At 40.9% G+C, this 20,609-nt stretch overlaps 2 pseudogenes; both read left to right on the top strand.

Moving 5' to 3' along the window:
- The first annotated feature begins 217 nt into the window (after positions 1-217).
- On the top strand, positions 218-1,471 carry LOC135404752 (microphthalmia-associated transcription factor-like; annotated as a pseudogene).
- Positions 1,242-2,099, top strand: LOC135404751 (sentrin-specific protease 5-like; annotated as a pseudogene).
- The last annotated feature ends 18,510 nt before the right edge of the window (positions 2,100-20,609 follow it).

Here is a 20,609-nt window from a genome sequence, read left to right as displayed (position 1 = left end):
TTGCTAAAAAAGGTAACAGTACCAATAACAAACTCAAAAATAGAACACAACTAATTATTAATTATAGCCCTGCATTAATTTGTTTTGGTTTATTATATTTAAAAATTCAAAAAACAAATTTTACCTTGCTCAGATTCTATAAATTTCAAATATGCATAATTTTAAAAGTATCTAAAATTGTCTTGAATTGCATCTGTTCTGGTCTCTGTGCTAAGCAATGGAAGTGAGTAGCAACCTTAGACCAAAGCTGCTGCTACTTTCCCAAGAAGCATCCCTAATCCCCTAACATACTCTTATAAGCAAGTTCCTGGTTTAAAGCAACCTAAATGCTTAATAACACTGCTTATATCTGAAGGAACGTGATTGTTCTCCAGTTTCATTCTTTTACATCCAGAGAGACAGAATTTTGCCCTATAAATTACTGTGAATCCTTACACTAAAATTGACAAATACATTGCCTGTGTTTGACGATTTAATTAACCTTCATGGCAACCAAAGCGTGCCTCCTCCAGAACTAAACATCAGCAACTCATTTCCAACTAATCTTCCTAATGTAAAAAGGTAACTCACAGACTCAGAAGCAAGAGCGTTAGTTAAAAAGAGACAAAAGAAAGACAACCACAACTTCAATGAACAAAGAAGATTTAATATTAATAATCATTTAAAAGAACTGCACACTTTGATACCCAATGACCCAAATATACGCTGTGATAAGACAATGATCCTAAAAGCCTCAATGGATTACATTCGTAAACTGCAAAGAGACCTGCAGTGCACAAAAGAGCTAGAAAACAACCTGAAGAAACTAGAACATGCCAATGACCACTTGCTGCTCAGAATACAAAAACTTGAGATGCTAGCTCAAGCATATAGACTATCCCTTACTCCATCTACAAACCTTTACTCCCCTGATATGATCAACACAGCCATCAAACAAGAGCCTGTGCTGGACAACTACACCCAAAACATGATGCCACATCACGCAAACCTGTCCTGCACCATCACCACCCTCGACCTCACTGACAGCACTGTCACCTTCAGTGACAACCTTGGGAATATAACTGAACCAACTGGCACTTACAGTGTTCCTGTGAAAATGAGATCCAGACTGGAAGATATCCTAATGAATGATCAATATTAGAAATACTGTTCAAATCCCAAGCTGTGTGTGACTTGATAATAGAAAAATAAAAGAGATAAAAAAATATATTTTATCCAATCATACAAATGGACTCTTATCCATGGAGCTGACACAAAATGAAAATAACCCTAACCAAAGAGAAAAAGAAGACTCCTTAAACATTTTTAGTTCAATATTACTAGATCACCCTTACTGTAAAAATCCTCTCGAAAAGCCTTCACCAGAAAGCACAGGACTGAAATCAGGAACTCACAAAAGAGGCAAAAAAGACAGTCAAAAAACTTCTCAGGTAACTGATGAGCAATTGACAACGTGACTTTGTGAATTTCTAGATGAATTTATAAAGAAATATGGCAGTTTAATACCACTTTGTGAAAAAGATGTCCTGAAGAGATTAAAAGAAGTCTTTAATGAAGATTTCTCCCATAGAAAATCTTTTATCACCAGAGAAATCATGAAATATCAAGGAAAACATCCAAACCGCTCCACTTGCTATTTCCAGATCTCCTATAATAAACACATGCTAGATATGGATGATTTAACTACACTGGAAGGCCAAAACTGATGGACTAAAAAGGTAGACTTATTAAAAAAAGACTGTCTTATTAATTCCTATTCACCTAGAAGTCCATTAGTCCCTCATTGTTGTGAACATCCCCAGTCGAATTATTTCATTTTATGATTCCCAAGGCATTAATTTCCAGTTTTGTGTGGAAAACATTCAACAGTATTTGCTGACTGAAGCAAAGGAGAAGTCACCCTGAGTTTCTTCAAGGTTGGCAGACTGCTGTGACACAGTGCATTCCACAACAGAAAAATGACTGATTGTGGAGTTTTTGTGCTCCAGTACTGCAAGTGCCTTGCCTTAGTCTAGCCTTTTCAGTTCTCCCAAGAAGATATACCACGAGTGAGAAAAAGAATTTACAGAGAGCTGTGTGAACACCAGCTAATAGACTAATAAAATGCAGCCAACCTAATTTATCTAGTATTTCTGTTAAGTTGCAGCTAGTGTTTGTATACTTGAATTTCTGAAAACTTCCAAGAATTTTGAGTAATTCTCAACTGAGTGGTATGACCACTGTTGTTACCTCAATTTTTTGATAAGTTCTTTAATTGGCAGAACACTGCAGAGCTGCCATAGAATATTCCTAAACGTGCCTGTAAACAAAGCATACAATTGAAGCCATAAAACTAAATTTAGTGCACCTTTGAGATATAGCTAGAAATGACAAATACGAGTGAATTTATCTGAAAATATAAAGATGCATGGTGTGTTTTCTGATGCAATAATACTTTGATTGGTAACTGATAATAGTCATAGCAGTAGAATTTAAATTATAAAACAACCTAAGTACATTTCAATTAAAAATTAGAAGTGTAACGGACATTACTTTTTTATGTTCTTTTAACTCAAATATGTAGAAGTTTCTACCTCATTCATAGAACAAGTTATTATCAGAAAAACATTTTACACTTTTAAATACAAAATAAGGGGGAAAGAGACTATATATGCGCATAAACAAAGGTTAACTCAGAATAGATCTCATTTAAGTTTGTTAAACCTTATATTCCTTCAGAATAGATCTCATTTAAGTTTGTTAGGCCTTATATTTCTTATATTCCTTCCTCTCCAAACCAGGTACAGTTGATAAATGTGACTGCCAAAAAAATGACAAACTGGAAAGCACATAGCCAATAACTACCTGAAATGTAGTGTGGAAGTGTAATGACAATTCCGATTGTGTGTGAGTGAAGAATGACTGAGGTGGCCACCAATGAATGATTGAAGAAAGATTGTATGAGAGAGAGAGACTGTATAGATATATATATGTGTCCAAACTTAAAAATGTTTTATATTAGAGTGTTAAGATTTTAAGGGAATGTGTCACAAAATATATGTGTGCAAACTTAAAAATACTTTTATATTAGAGTATTAAGACTTTAAGGGAATGTATTACATAAATCTGTCGGACTATAGTGAATCCTTATTCTAAATGATAGATGAACTCTCTAAATTTTTTCTTGGTGAAGTGTTGTTATCCATCCTTATTATAAGATACTGTATTTCTTCTTAGCTTTGAATCAGGATTGTCAATACTGATACCTTGCTTGATCAGTCTGTTGCAAAAAGCCCTGCAACAGACTGTCAAAACAAAAAAAAAGGGGAAATTGTCGGAGACAACAAGTCTGTCAGAAGGAAGTAAGAAGATGGAAGACAGGAAGTACAAAAATGGACTTCCTGGACTTTCTGCAAATCATCATGACTCGACAAAAGCTGTGTCAGCATGAGTTTACTATTTTGCAGCCAATCCTGATGTATTTATACATGAAGACACCAATAGTAGATTGACATGAATATGGCCTGATGTGTGTGTACATGAAAATACCAATAGTGAGTTGACATGTGTATGGCCTGATATAGGTGTACCAATAGTGAGTTGACACACGTATGGCCTGATGTATGTTTACATAAAAGTACCAATAGTAAGTTGACATGTGTGTTGTATGAAAAGTATAAATGTCTGCAGCCTGTTGCAATAAAGATCTCTTCTAGCCTTCTGCTATCCTGTCCCTACTTTGAAAGAAGATTCTGTCACTTGGGCCATCTCGACAGCGACAAAGAAGAGCATGGGAGATGCGCAGAGCAATGTGGTGCATGGAAAACTCAAGAAGAGTCAGTAGGATATTTGAATAAACCTCTTATGAGATCAACCCCCTATTATCAAGTAACATTAAGCAATGCTTTCTTGCAAAATAGGGGAGCACAGCTGGAAGAAGCAGGATAGTGCTAACAGGCATACTGATTTTCCTAGTCATTGACATTTTATGAAAGAATAAAGTGTTTGGTATAACTGCCATTTTCAGCTGTCAGGAAAACCCAAAGTTAAAAATTATTGGCAGCTGGAGGCTGCCAATAATACTGCTTATCTTCTTTTCAGTTACCTAAGACCCCATATCAGACACACTCCCGTCCATGCTATATATAATCATCATGGCTAGGCTTCGCGAACGAAGATTTAGGAAGGCTCTATCCACGTTTGACCCTGCTATATATAATGCTATGCAGTATACAGCTTGCAGAAGTCACTTTCAACTACTACAACATTTTAATGAAGCTGATTGTTTAAAGAAGCCTTTAAATCAGTGTAGTCAACACTGCTAAGCACTACTGAAGGTCAATTCTTTAAGGTGCTTGCGTGTCTGTACACAGGCACACATACACATATGATAGTTTGCATCTCTCAGGGTTTGACACAAGCAAAATTATCAGTTAAGGCCAGACGGTGCTCCTGTAATCTAATCTGACCTCAATGATAAATAGTAATTGAGCTTTAAACAGCTACAGTTTCATACAGAATTGGTTTGCTGTTAACTGAAGAATTTTTAGCTAGTGAATGGAAACTTGTGCAATATCAATAAAAGGTGCTCAACAGCCATAGTTTTAAAAGCTAATGAAATAGCAAATATTTCCTGAAGTAAAATTTAAATTTTGTAAGCCACAATTCTATGACATATTTGCTTTAAAACAATTTCACAAGTTCACCACTTATGAGTATTTGTTATGATCGGATGTAATTTATGCCATGGCAAAATATTAAGGCATATTTAAAAAAATCAAATGAACTCATTTCAAATCAACATGCAAAGTGGGGATATTAAAACATAATAAAGAACAAGCATTATGCAAAACTAATGAAGTGATTGGATCTCTAGGCTTTTATGAAGTTTTTAATGCAGCATAATAAATATCACCAGTCACTGTATCATTAGATATATTCAATGCTCTATAGAATTACTTGATTAAAGCTGACATAATCAGGCATACTACAGAAAACAAGAACACCTCAGAAAATCATACTGAAACAAGTTGTAAAGTTTAAAGACAAAAAAATGTAGTAATTTGGTGTTAAAAGCAAACATTTTAAATCTCCCACATCATTTTAAGTTATTTTTTTGTAACTACAAATAGATGACTCAGGCTGAGCTCCACAGAAGTGTTTTCACTATCTCTAAACTCAGTGCTTGTAGAATCCTGTTGAACTGTGATTTATTTCATTTGTACAAAAAACAAAAAGAAAAAAATTATTTTTTTTTCCAAAAAATCCATGCAGCACATCCCTAGAAATATTCAGGACAGTCTGCTATAGAAGCACTACAATGTTCCAAAATGATTCTGCTGGTTTGTGTCACATGAGAGTTAAGTGCTTCGCTAAGGTGCTAGATGATAGTCTCTGCAAAAAAAACCCCAAACTGTCTAGAAGGACAATAAAGTTCTCGTACAGCAAGTCCATTTTGGGTCTGTAATCTAGCAGTAGAGGTGTTTTCTGCAAGACAGAATCATCAGACAGGTTAAGGGGCAAAACCAAAATGAATTAATATACTTTATAAATAAAACTTATCTGTTTCCAAAATTAAAGCTTAGAGAAACTATCAAAGTAGCTGTATTTCAAAATTTCACCAAAATACCCTACCTACAGAGCTCCCCCAAAAAGAATCAATCTACTTTTGTCTCAATAATTAATCATCCTAAGACTAGCTACCAAACACTAGGTCTGGCCATCTAGAATAGAACTTGTTCCCAGCAGGAGCCAATTGCAGACCCTTGGGGAAGGGCATAAGAACAGGGCAAGTAAATAGGAATAGTCTCCAGAATGTTCCCCAATCTCAAACAATTCAGGAATTTCCTAAGCCAGATGTAGAGCTTTGTATTAATAGCCCTGACCCAGTAATTCTTCTGTGAATTTACCCATTGCTTTTTTAAAGCTATGTAAACTTTTAACATCTACAACATCCTGCAGTACACAGTTCTACATTTCAGGTTTACAGAACATAAAGAATGATCATAAAAGCCTCTTCTGCATGAGTTTGTGTGAATTGGCTCTTTAGGTACTTATGTGTGTGGATGGAGCAATAGTTACCTGAAAAGAGCAGGCCAAAGACAGGAAAAGTTTATGCTGAGAATCACTCAATGATTGAGGTTGGAAGGGACTTCTGCAGGTCATCTGGTCCAACCCCCCTGCTCAAGCATGGTCACCTTGAGTCAGTTGCCCAGGACTATGCGCAGTTGGCTTTTGAATATCTCCAAGGAGGGACAACCCCTTCCAGTGTTCAGTCACCCTCCCAGGAAAAGAAACTCTCAGCAGAGTTTCTAGACAATTTCTGCATACTCTACCATAATAAATGTTATGCCTGCTCACTACCGCTATTAGTGCTAGGTTCAGCAGTTATATAGGCTTCTCCCTAGCACCTACTGAAAGTGTTATTGACTGTTCCTAATCAGGAGTCAGCTGGAACAAAAGCTCAAACAACTCTTTGATCAAGAATGATTGACAGAACTCATCTGCTGCTAGATCTTGCTAGAATCAGTCTCCTTTCTCAGCAACATCAAGCACCTTGAGGTTCCTCAAGGGGTTCCTAGGAGTCCCCTGATGATCTCAGAAGTTGTTCCCAGAAAATCTAGATGATCTAAAACCAGAGCCCAGAAACCACTGTGCAAACTGCTGCATCTGTTGGATTGCTTCTGTTAGCTGCACTAATCCAGAAGATGGAAAATGTTTTATGAACAAATGTGAGATTTCTCAAACATTGGCAGAGTATGATATCTATCATGTTCTGACCACCCTTTCCTGATGGAATACAAGTAGTTCCAGTTTCCCTGGCAGAAATAAGGATCAATAATGTTTCTTGAACAGTGGATGAATTATGAGAATTAGCTGTCCAAATGCATCCCTGCTATTCACAACAACTGTCCATGCAGCAAAATTCAGGGGAACCTACCTGGAATCAATGGATAGAGATAACATAGTGTGTTATGAAGTAACAGGGACTAGGTTCAGGAAAAAAAGGGAAAAAATTCTTATGTGGATCAAGAAAAAAACAGGGACTTAGAGTAACTGTGAAGATGGACAGAGAAGAGGTTGCAAAGAAATAAGGATAAGAGAAACAAGTGCAGGAAATGGTGACAGTAAGATTGGTAAGTCAGAAGAAAGAGACCAAATCTGTATAAGGCTGTGGAAAGTGTTAAAGGATTCAGGAAAAAATATGGCAAAATGGATTAGGAAAAAAACATGGGATAAGCTAAAAAGAGTGATACAACAGCTGAAAAGAAGAGCAATAGCAGCAGTACACCTCAGTGTTCAAGCTCTACTGCCCTACCCCCAATTGATGAAAACCAACAATGGGGAAGTCTGCTTTGGGCCCAGGATTACCCATACAAATGGGTACCTGTGTGCCAAATACAGTGGGATCCTGGGGGAGGGGGGGGAACAACCCCAATATTTTGTATGAAGTAGAGAAAAAAAATACAGAGTTTTCCTGGACACAGGAGCACGAATCACTTTGTCTAAAACTTTTCTTAAAGAATTTATTTAACAAGAAAATATGAAGGCAGACTCTTTCAAGAGAAAGGAAGGTAAAGGCCCTAAATATTATATTATGAAACTAATAATAGGGCAGTGAGCTGTTGATATCAAGTATGAGGTTGTAAATAATAGCAAAGAATCTCTTATTTTAGGAATTGACTGGATAATGGGACGTGGAATCTTAATTTTTATAGTGATATTTTGTAGAAATATAAAGGAATACAGGAAGCAGGGAAAGGCTGGTATAAAGATTCAAGAGAAGATGTACAAAATTAAACTGAAATAGATACAGAATCCTGGAAACAATAAGTCCCAGGATAATGGCAGAAAAAAGTCCTATGGTGTAGAAAAAAAATTACCAAGTTGAAACAGTGGGACCCTCAGTTTGTCCCCCTTATACAATATCCACATCATAAAACAGCTAGGCCTGCTCTGGGAGAAATCATTATGGAGTGTTTAGAACAAGGTGTTTTGTGAGAAATTATAAACCCACATATGTCAGGGTGCAGTGAGGGACATCTACTCCCTAAGGGACAAGAAACCAAATGTGACAAGGCCAGCAGAGCAGTAGCCTTGCTGGACAGACACCTCACAGTACCTGAGCAAGGTGAGCAGGGTAGACCCAGGGATGGTAAACAGGTTTAACTAAGAGTCCAGAAAGTTTATGGTGATGACGCAAGTCCAAGATCAAGTCAGGAAGTCCATCTGCATGTCTGATGAGAGTAACCAGAGTCAGACAGTGATCACCAAGTAGGTTCATAGTGATGAGGCAAGACCAAGGTCAGACTAGGAAATCAAGTTGCAGGTCAGTAACGGCGGAGGGGTTCAGACAGAAATACACACAAATCAATATGATTGGCAAAAATGTCCGCTTTATTAGAGGAAAAGCAGCTTATATGCTGCTTGTGATGCAGAGACGTGATTCTTTTTCAGGTTACATTGGATACATAAGGTAAACACACTGAGCTGTACATTACTAATTGGACCACACCAGGTGTCCATAAAACTTGTTTTCCTGCCAGCATAACTCCTCCTTCACCCTGGCACAGGACCTGCAGTCATATTAGTGGCGCAGTATTTTTTTTACTGTCTGCACCCAGCCATGCCAAGGTGAAGGTCGCAGAAATGCAATGGAAACTGTTCACACAGTTTCTGTCCTCCGACAAATCCCCTGTTGAAGTTTGAACAGTTTAAATTGCATTTCTGTAACATTCCTTATTGTATCCATAACATCTCAATAAGCGCAAACATACAACAACACCACCATCACCAATAAACTCAACAACCTATTGACCCTAAGATGTGTGCTCTCAAAGTGTGCCTAAAAGTACTTCTTTAAATGTAGGGTTTATTCTTAAAACTTCCACTCTGTTCAGAACATCCTTGGAAATGGAACTCCATTAAACTCTGGGCCATATGTCTTCTGTTATTCTTTTTCACCCCTTGGCCCTTGAATAACACAATGACATGATCGTATATTAACACTGGATCTTCCGTTTCTATTGCACTCTTTGCATACCATTCTATTGCAGCCCGGAGAGTTTGTTCAGGATTTCTTGCCATTTTATGGAAAGGTATCGGTGTATTTGTTTATCCAAAAGTGTTTGTGTAAGTGAATATTCACACATATACATGCATACATTTTCATTCATTCACTTTCACATGGTGGCCACCATCATTCAAACACACTTCACACACACATACTTTTGAATCTCATTTTACTGTCTCATGAGTTACGAAACCATACTAATTCTCTAGTACCTTATGGTGTTAAAGCTTCTCCACCAAACAGGTGAACTTTCCTCCACCAATGCCCAGTGAATAATCTAAGATCTTAACCTTCTATAATTATATGCTTAAACATACTAAAAAATTGTGCTCCAACAAAACTAAAAATACTGTGCCTTAACAACACTAAAATGTGCTCATAATGCTGACAAATTGTGCTCCTGTAATACTTACTTTAAAGTTCGTACACTCTCTTAAATCCTTAATTTCATGTGCTTAAAAAAAAATATACTAAAATGGTGTATATGACTAAGAAAAACTATGCTTATAATACCAAAAAGAATTGTGCTCCAAAAACTGTGTTCTAACAATATTGAGGAAACTGTTAGCCACAACAGCTCCTGATGTTACCATTGTTACCTGCAGAAAACAGCATCAACCTTGTTCTTTCTTTCCAAGGTTTCATTCATCATGCAGGCAGCTACCAACACCTGTGTACAAAAAAAAACTTAACATATGAAACAACTTTTGCAAATGAACTGAGGGGGTTGCCACCTGTTCTCTCCCCGTTTCTGTCTTGCAAAAGTGTTTTACAAATTCTTAAATCACTGACCCCTATACCAAATACATAGCATTGTCTGGCAACTTGGTAGTAGTTTTCAAACTGGACAAGCAATTCACCCTTTTAAAGTTTTTCTAGTTTGGATATGATATAGAATTTTACCCCCAAAATTGTTATTGCACAATCACATATAATCTTGGGAAGACTCGTAAGCCAAAAGGTTTCTGTCATATGCTGATTCCAAATAAATCTTGCTACCCACTGTAACACTACTGAGATGAAACACAAATACAAGCACTGCAAAATAGTTAATGTCTGATGTAGAGTTCCCAAACCACACCAGTCTGCCTGATCTTCACAAACATCACTGATGTGACATGAGCAGCACAGAAACAGAGCGTTGTATACAGCGACAAGCCTTAGGCCTCAGGATGTTAAAAGTTCTATAGTTTTCCATTGTCTTCCTTTCCCCTTAGTGACACGTCTGCCCTATCTCAGTCAAGAAATCATCTTCTAAATCCGCATCTAAACAGACATTCCTCTGCTCCACAGTTTGCACAGGCAACACGGAGACAAAAGGTGTTTTTCGCAGAGTGTGATCTTTTGGCAGCTCTGGATGAGTTGTGGGGAGAGAATCCTCCTCTGTCCTAGATACCAGTGACAAGCGGTCTGCAGTGGAGCTGCTTTCCAAACAGCTGAATGTTTGTGTACATTCAGTGGTAGACCTATTTCTGTTTTCTCACTTTTTCCTCTTTGGCAAAGGCTGTTTGGTTCAAGTCGGCTGCCAGAATGCAGGAGTGCTTTTGATTCCTGAGTATGTTCTACCTCAGTGCTGGCTTCCTGCAGTTCATCTTTGTCCACTTCTTCATGCATCAGGCACAGATTTGTATTAAACTCACATTGAACTTCACAAGCTACAATATTAGTAGGTTTCTTTGGATTCTGAGATACACTAATGTCTTTAAAATCCTTTCCACTGCTGTCTTCAGTTACACTTTGGCTTCTGGATTGTCAGGTAAACTTTCAATCTGTCTGGGTGTAATTTCCAATATATTCAATATATTTTTTTTTCTAAGTTGATTGCACTACTGGTTAATTGGTTAATTATTTCTGCATCACTGTATGTTTGAATTCATAATGATTCAGTGAAGACAAGTCTTCATCCTTGGATTCATATTCTTTGTGAGATATGAATGAAAGCACCTCTGGCATAACCTCTGCCAAACTATCTGTGTTTGTTTCCATACAGATTATCTCTTTTTCAGACATCTCTACTGGTGCTGCAGATTGGCTGTAACTTGCACTGGCAGCAACAGCTGAAGGGTGACATCAATATGGTGTCTCCTGTGAGGAAAAAATCTGTCTCTGTTGTTATGTCTTCTGCAGATATTTGTCCATAATCCGTTTCTTGCATTGTTTCCAAATTACTCTCCCCAGACCTGAGGAGACAGTCTGTAACAGTTGATTCTGCTCCATGTCCAGCCAGTGTCTGAAACTCATAGCTGCTTACTAGAGAGCAGTTCTTATTTGCTAAGTCACTGAGAAAGAAATCTTCATCACAACGTGTTGGTATTTTTTGTATTGGCAAAAGCTGCCCATGGTTTCCAAATTGGATGTGTTTTACTGCAGATATCTGTGTTGAGGTCATATTAAGAGCAAGTCCCATAGAAGATTCAGCAGTAGATGCACTGACAGATGCACTTCCCCTGCCTGAATCTGTCACACTTAATTGTGCCATCAAGTTATTATAGTCATTGTCAAGCTCATCTTTTGAAAAAGTTCGCATTTAAGTCTATGACAGTGAAAAAATACTGTTTGATCATTCTGTTTAATACTCAGCCTTAAGCTACATGTGCAGTTCAGAAGGATATAGAAGGCCAGATTCCAGATTGCAGCTGGTTCCTTAGATGTGATCTACATCATCTGCTCGTATTTTTAGTTCTTTTACCTATGAAATTTCAGGAAGAGAACAAAATTCACAACATAAGCAGCACAAAGGAAAACAAATAACTAGTTGTAAGAACATGTAACTCCATAATTGTGGAACAACAGCACAGAACAGGTAAAAACTACACCTGTTATATTAAAATCCTAAATCACTCACAGGTTTTAATTAATTTCCCGAATGTAAAGCTAACTAAATCTAGCTTTGAGATCGTTATATTGGGAGGTAAACTAGAAAAATTTTACTAAATTCAACCTGACTCTAGTAACTCAGCTTTATTGCAATCTCTACTGATTTCCTGACAGATTATCATGTGGTCTCCAGACATTTCTGCTTTATAAATCAAATGGGCATAAAAAGTTCTAATTCACGCATCAATACTTTTGGAAAAGTGTAATTTAGCAATCTGCTCTTTTATCGGTATAAACACACGCATTTTGCATCTTGTTAGGTTATTTTAAAAATAATCTGAAATTCATGTAGTATAACTGTTGACATAACATCAGTGCCAAGAGAGATAAGTCAAACTTCACAGCATAGTGTGTGCCTGAGTAGTGTTTTTAGAAAAGCAATTAGGCTGTATGCTATATCAGCAGTTATAAAACATTTAAAAACATATAATACGTTTCGTTTGACCAAACTGCTCTGTACATACTGTACGAATCCACGACAGAAGATATATATTAAAATCTGAAAAAAAAAAAATGTACTTGCTGCTATGTTATAAATAGAATATTAACAATTGCTTAAACAGCACATGAAATGCAACTCAAAGTTGCAACTCTGTCATAAACACAGAAGAAAAAAAGAAAGGAAAAAATAATGAATTCACTAAGCTTGACCAAGGAAAAGAAATAATATCAGACAGGAATGTAAACTAAACATCTAAATGTTAAAATCAGCTGAGTAAACCTTTTTAAATACAATTCTAAAGATGTGATTTCCACTGTCACAATAACTTCTCAGTTTATAACAGGAAGATAGAGAGATGTTTTACCTAAGAATTAAGGAAATCCTCAGCCTGCTAGCTTTCCATTTATCTTATTTGCAGATTTGTAGTTTTTGGTGTATAAGTTCTACTCTCTCCCTAGTCCTGAGAAACTGCTGGAGGTGGTTTGAGTCCCACCCAGTTGCTAAGCAACAAATGATCTCTATTGTGTGAACCTTATGTCTCCTGCTAAGACTGAACACGAAATTTGGGCAGAAGGTCTTTACAGGGGTAAAATGTAACTAAAAACAAGGCAATTCACTAAAGCTTTTATATAAAGATTCATTCTCTGGGAAACTCTTAAAATTTCTTGCATGCTAACTTTTAGTAAAACACAATCTTTTAGTTTTAAGTTATCTACAAGTGAGTAGAAGGACTAAAGAGAGAGATTCTGCTTTCTGTTCTCAATTACTGACATGCCTGGATTCTGCGGGGCAACTCCCCCGCAAGCCAGTCACCGCCGAGCTGCTGTTCCCCGGGCTGCTCCGTGCGCCGTGCAGCTCCCGGGGATCCCCGTAGAAGTCTGGCTGGCTCTGCAGAAGTAGCTGTCGGCGTTGCCTCTGTCGCTGAGGTGCCTTTGCCGCCGAGGTGCCCCTGCTGCCTTTTGCCGTGGCTGCCAGCGCCGCCTCCCCCACGGCCGAGCTCGGCGCAGCGGCAGCCCCAGTGCGCAGCTCCCAGCCCTGGCGCGCGGCCCCCGCGCCCGCACGCCGGACTCTGGCAGCTGTTTGAGTAATCCTAAAGGGAATTTTTATGCTGTTATGTGTACCCGAGACACTCTAACGGGAGGAAATTCTCCCGGACTCTCACCTCTGGCTTTTAACAGTTACTAACAAACGTATGGTCGCTTCTCCACACACACACAAGCACGGTACCGTTAACAATACAGTGAGCTCACAACAACGTTGGACACACAACACAATTAACACGAGAGTTAACAAAAAATACGGAAAGGCAGTTCTCTAGCCTGCCTCTCCTGTCAACGAGAAGTGGCACTTTTTCGGTGTTGCTCGTTGTGCTAATATAGCATCTTCCAATGCAAGGCCCAATAGCTGCTACTTTCTTTCATATGTACCACACCTGGAAACGGCATGGTTTGTCTTTTTTTTTTTTTTTTTTTTTTTTCGAAAACAGCATCTGTTACCATGGCAGCGATCCACAGTGGCTTTCTTCCGGGTTGCATGGTGGCTTCAGGCGCCAGCGATGCAGCGCCATCTAGGGACGCGGAGGCTCCCAGCAGTGTCGGTCCAGTTGACACATGCGCAGCAGCAGGCACAGTGAGGAGCGACACTGCCGACTGCGCAGCCGCAAGAGAGAGCGGTGCTGCTGGCACGGCTCCAGCTTCATTCGCCGCCGCTAGTGATGTTCCTGCAGCCCCTACACGTCCTGCTGCTACATGCACGGTGCTAAACGGAGGTGATCTCGCTGCTTCTAAGGGTCCTAGCATTCGCAACATCGCAGCCGCAGGTACGGGGATCCCCCCTACAGCAGACCGAACGGGGGGGGGACCCACCGTAGTCCCGCCATCTCCCGACAGAGCCGTCCGAACCTTCATGAGTTCCCGTCGCTCAGAACTTAACTCTCGTAGCGACTGAACTGCCAGACGCCAAAGCAGAGTACACGTTCTAGGGGCTCCTGACCCCGTAGAGATCTCGTCCCAAAAGAATTCCTTTATAGCGTCCCTTGTGGACACCTGAAAGGCGGTTCGAGCAGCGGGAAGTAGAGTCCTCGCTCTCACCCATGCCATCAACCCCTTAGGGGCGGTTCCATCAGAAACAGGCTCTCCTAGAGAGAATATATATCGGAGGAGCGTTTCCGCGGCCTCATCCCCTTCGGATGCCGCGGGCCCCATGCTCTCTCCCTCGGTCGACTCACCGGGCCAGGGTGAGATTCCTCTGTACCATGCGCATGGCTTTGTTCCGTGATGCCGGGGACAGCATCACCTCCCACGACCGCTTCCCTCAGCTCCTTCCGTTCGCCTTGCGTCCCTGCAGAACTCGACGAAGTAGAACTCCCTGCTAAACGGGCGCCAGATAACGGCGGAGGGGTTCAGACAGAAATGCACACAAATCAATATGATTGGCAAAAATGTCCGCTTTATTAGAGGAAAAGCAGCTTATATGCTGCTTGTGATGCAGAGACGTGATTCTTTTTCAGGTTACATTGGATACATAAGGTAAACACACTGAGCTGTACATTACTAATTGGACCACACCAGGTGTCCATAAAACTTGTTTTCCTGCCAGCATAACTCCTCCTTCACCCTGGCACAGGACCTGCAGTCATATTAGTGGCGCAGTATTTTTTTTACTGTCTGCACCCAGCCATGCCAAGGTGAAGGTCGCAGAAATGCAATGGAAACTGTTCACACAGTTTCTGTCCTCCGACAGGTCAGGGTCCAGGTCTATGGCCAAGTGCAGCTGTGACTGAGGTGGAGTCCAGTACTCCTATGACATAACTCAGGCAGGGACTGAAGGCCCAGGTCTGAGTTGAATTGGAGCTCTGGAGCAGAGGATGTGGAGGCCCCAAGTATGGCTGGTCAAGGCCATTAAGACCTATTAGTGCCCTCAGGGGCCTGTTAAAAAGGCTGATAAAAATCCTGAAGAATGATGGTAGGTTACTGCCAGATAAATAAGTTCATCCTGAGAATGGCTGCTATTGTGGCATGCATATCTGATATTATTGCTCATCATCATCATGGCTAGGTTTCGTGAATGAAGATTTGGGAAGGGCTCTACCCACACTTGTTACAAGCACGCTGGTGGCTAAAAAGGCCAATACAAGATAGACAAGTCCGGTTGCAAAAGGCACAGCAGAAAGACTCCTTAGGTGGTATATTCTGCAAGACACGATTCTTTCTGCGTTGTCTTTTCTCCTCGAGAGTGATCCTGCGTGCTTTCTCAAAGGAAGCAGCAGTGTTAAAGATAGTGTGTCTCCAGGCCTCCCGATTGGAGGCCAGAGTAGACCAGTTATGATGATCAATATGGCCAAGACTGAGATGTTGTTTCAGGGAGTCCTTGAATCTTCTCTTCGGGGCTCCTCTCGTGGCAGCCACTGGCAAGTTCACCATAAAGCATGATCTTAGGGAGGCGATAGTCCTTCATCCTTGAGACGTGTCCTGCCCAGCGCAGCTGTGTTCTCAGCAGCATGGCCTCAATACTTGTGACTGCTGCTTGCTAATTTTCAAGAAAATAACAAGTGATTTTCAGTTATAGATATGTTTCATTGTCATCTGACACTGAAGAATTGGTTTAGAGATTTGATTTCACATTTAGAGACAAATGATATACCTTTATTTAGGTACTGCAGGGGTTTTACAAAGAATAAACATGCAGATAATATTCTAGTGACTGGAGCTGCAGAAGTATAAGAGACAAGTATCTGAGTTTTAAGATTAACAGACCAAACAGGATTTAAAGTAAATTTGAATAAGGTCCAATTAGGGCAACACAAGGTAAACTACTCTGGTATTGTAATTGGGGAAAAAGAAAGCTTTGCTGGTATCAGGAGACCATTATGGAAATTACTGAGAAAGAATCAGGAATGGAACTGGATCAAGGAACATGATGTTTTAACTAAGCTGAAAGAAGTTGCTTTAAAAAGCTCTGACTGATTCCATGAGAGCAGCATCATTACAAAAATTCAAAGTGCATCCTCTTCAGAGGGCAGAACAAAAATTATATGGCTGTAAGAAAGATTGTTTAGCAGCAGTCTGGGTTATAACAAACTTAAAGGCTTTCACCCTTGACAGTCCAAATGTAATCCAATTGTGTTTTCTGTGACAAGGTTTTGGTAGTGGGGAGGCTGCAGGTGTGGCCTCTGCAAGAAAAGACTAGGAGCTGCCCTGTGCTTGACACAGCCAATTTAATTCATCTCAACAATGGATCCACTGCTGATCAAAGCTGAGAAAATTAGCAAAGCTGGTAGTGCCTCTGTGAAAACATATTTGAGAAAGGACAAAAATTCCAGACAGGCAGAAGAGAGGGGGAAAAAAGTGAGAAACAGCAGTGCAAGCACCAAGGTCAGAGAAGAAAAAGTAAGGGGAAGAAGTGCTCCAGGAGCTGAAGCAGAGATTCCCCTCCAGCCTGTGAAAGAAACCATACTGGAGCAAGTATTCCCCAGAGCAGATATTCATACTGCAGCCTATGGAGAACCCCACACTGGAGCAGCTGGATATCTCCTGATGCGATTGTGGCCTGTGGAAAAACCATGGTGGAGCAGATTTTTCTGACAGGACTGTAGTCTGTGGAAGAGTCCATGCTGGAGATTTTCTCCTGATGGACTGTAGCCTGTGGAGAGGAACTGATCTGGAGCAGGGAAAAAGTGTGAGGAGGACAGACTGGCAGAGAAAAACTGTCATATACTGACTGTAACCCCTCCATACCTCTTGTGCTGCTCAGGGAGGAGGGGGATAGAAGAGTTGGGAATGAAGGAGTGAAATTAAGCCTGGGGGAAGGTGGGAGGGGGGAGAAAGTGTTGTTTTAAATTTGTTTTGTTTTGTTTCTCACTATCCAAATCTATTTTAATTGGTAATAAATAAAATGATATTAAATTTATTTTCCCCAAGTTGAGCCTGCTTTGCCCATTATGGTAATTGGTGAGTGAAATCCCTGCCTTTATCTTGACTTTTTCCTGTTTTCTCCCCCTGTCCTGTTGAGGAAGGGGGTTGAGTGAGTGGCTGGGTGGGCATCTGACTGCTGGCCAAGGTTAACCCACCACATCAATTTATCAAGTTAATATAAATGAACTGGGGGTGGTGGTGGGGATGGAGTACTGTATGACTGTTATGATGCCTTAAGATTCTTTTAGTTGTTTGGTTTTTCTAATTTTTATAAGCTTTATTAGTAGTTATATAAGTAGAAGTAGATTTTAGAAGCAGCAGCCCTTATTCCTTCACCCTTTAGCACAGTAGTTTATACATTCCCCTACCCCATCACCCCATTCTATGTTCCCCATATCAATCCTACCCCTGAATTCCAGTAGAAAATGTTTAGTCTCTTGTCAAGGCAGGCCTCTTCTGTTTGAGGACATCTAATCCTGGCCTGAACCACAAGAGTACAGTCAAGAACTGGGTGACCATGTACCCTCTGTGCTCTGAAGAAGATGATGATGAAGAAGAGGTGGTCCCGAAAAGCACCCCAGACCCACTTCCCAGGGGTGGGCCGGGGGTGGACCAGGGCAAAAGTTCCAGGGTGGAAACACTTGGGATTGGACAGACACTATTATAAATTGTAACACCTGTACACGGCCGGCGCGCGTCTGGTTATTTCATTAAAACCTTTTCTTATCTCATCTCCAATTAAATTGCTTTGGAGTTTTTTTCCTCAGCTCCTGCAGGCAACAGCTGTTGGCCCGAACGGGGAAAATCGGACCTGGACTTCTCCAGATCGGACATTTCATCGTGCAGGAATTCTTCATCAAGCTGGCATTTTATTGAGACAATTCCAGCTCTGGTCTGAGAAAGCCAGCTCCACAGAACCCGCAGAACCAAGCATGGAGCACAGAGGTGAGATAAGAAAAGACAGAATAAGGGGAAAAAGTACCTTTTTTTGTTAGCAGTTGCGGAAGAGTTTTTGTGTTTCCCGGGAAATAGGGAACACAGTAGGACTGGAAAGGCTTGGACTTGGGCCCAGAAGTCTTGAGAGTCAGTTTCCAGTAGGCGAAAGGGTTCGCCAAGGAGCAGGGCAGAGCAGATTCGTGTCAGCCTAGGGTTGTCAAGCTTTAAAGCTTTGGGTTTCATTTCAGTCTGGGACCGATTGGAAAAGTGCTCTGTTCCTGCAAGGAGCCAGGGGGGCTCTGTAGCTAAATGGGGCAACACAGCAGGGCACAGGCAATCCAGGAGATTCCTGTAATGCATTGATGATGACTTCCTTCTCCAAGTGATAGAAACGTGTGCTGGTTTTTCTGGGGTAGAGTTAATTTTCTTCACAGTGGCTAGTACAGGGCTATGTTTTGGATTTGTGCTGAACACAGTGTTGATAATATAGAGATGGTTTTTTTATTGCTGAGCAGGGCTTACACAGAGCCAAGACCTTTTCTGCTTTTCATACTGCCAGGCTGGCAATGAAGTTGGTGGTGCATGGGAGATTGGAAGGAGACACAGCTGGGACAGGTGACCCAAACTGAATCAAATGGATATTCCAGACCACATGACATCATGCTCAGTATATAAGGGGGGGGGAGAAGGAAGAAGGGTGAACGTTTGGAGCAATGGCATTTGTCTTCCCAAGTAACCATTATGCATGACAGGGCCCTGCTCTCTTGGAGATGGCAGAACATCTGCCTGCCAATGGGAAGCAGTGAATTAATTCCTTGTTTTGCTTTGCTTGCATGCATGGCTTTTGCTTTCCCTATTAAACTGTCTTTATCTCAACACGTGAGTTTTGTAGCTTTTACCCTTTTGATCCTATCCCTGATCCTGCTGATGGGGGAGTGAGAGAGCAGCTGCATAGGGCTTGGTTGATGGCTAGGGTTAAACCATGACAAGGAACCAATGAAGAGAGGCACTATCATGGACCTTATTCTCACCATCAAGGAGGTGCTGGTAGGGAATATGAAGCTCAAGGGCAGCCTTGGTTGCAGTGACCATGAAATGGTGGAGTTTGAGATCTTTAGGTCAGCAAGGAGGGCACACAGCAAGGTCGCTACCTTGGACTTCAGGAGAGCAGACTTCAGCCTTTCCAGGGATCTGCTTGGTAGAATACCATGGCATAAAGACCTAGAGGGAAGAGGAGTCAAAGAAAACTGGTTGATATTCAAGGATCACATCTTTCAAACTCGGGGATGATGTATCCCAACAAAGAGGAAGTCAGACAAAAATGCCAGGAGGCCTGCATGGACAAACAAGGAGCTCCTGGACAAACTCAAACATGAAAAAGAAGCCTAGAGGGTGGAAGCAAGGATGGGTAGCCTGGGAGGAATACAGAGGGATTGTCTGTGCAGCTACGGATCAGGTTAGGAAAGCTAAAGCCCTTATAGAATTAAATCTGTCCAGGGACATGAAGGGCAACAAGAAAAGCTTCTATAGGTACATCGGTGATAAAAGGAACAGTAGGAAAAATGCGGACCCTCTCTGGAAGAGAACAGGAGCCCAGGTTACCCAGGATATGGAGAAGGCTGAGGTACTCAATGACGTTTTTGCCTCAGTCTTCACAGGCAAGTGCTTCAGCCATACTGTCCAAATTGCAGAAGGCATAGGAAGGGAGAGGGAGAATGAAGAAGCACCCAATGCAGGAGAAGATCAGGTTTGAGACCATTTAAGGAACCTGAAGGTGCACAAGTTCATGGCACCTTATAAGATGCATTTTGAGTCCTGAGGGAACTGGTGGAGTAAGTGGCTAAGCCACTATCCATCATATTTGAGAAGTTGTGGTAGTCCAGTGAAGTTCCCACCAACTGGCAAAGGAGAAGCATTACCCCCATTTTTAAAAAGGAAAAAAAAAAGACATGGTGAACTATAGACCAGTCAGTCTTACCTTGGTGCCCAGAAAGAACATGGAGCAGATTCTCCTGGAAACTACACTAAGGCACTTGGAAAATAAGGAATTGACTGGTGACAGCCAACATGGCTTCACTAAGGGCAAATCATGTCTGACAAATATGGCATTCTTCTATGATGGGGTTACAGTGTTGTTGGATAACAGAAAAGCAACTGATGTCATCTATTTGGACTTGTGCACAACATCCTTCTCTCTAAAATTGAAAAGGATGGATTTGATGTGTGGACCACTCAGTGGATAAGGAATTGGCTGGATGGTCACATTTAAAGAGTTGTGGTCGACAGCTCAATATCCAGTGACGAGTGGTGTTCCTCAGGGGTCAGTATTGGGGCCAGTGCTGTTCAACATCTTTGTTGGTGACATGGACAGTGGGATCAAGTGCACCCT

The sequence above is a fragment of the Pseudopipra pipra genome, chromosome W (assembly GCF_036250125.1).
Source record: "Pseudopipra pipra isolate bDixPip1 chromosome W, bDixPip1.hap1, whole genome shotgun sequence".
NCBI lineage: Eukaryota > Metazoa > Chordata > Aves > Passeriformes > Pipridae > Pseudopipra > Pseudopipra pipra.
This window is presented reverse-complemented; position numbering and strand designations above follow the sequence as displayed.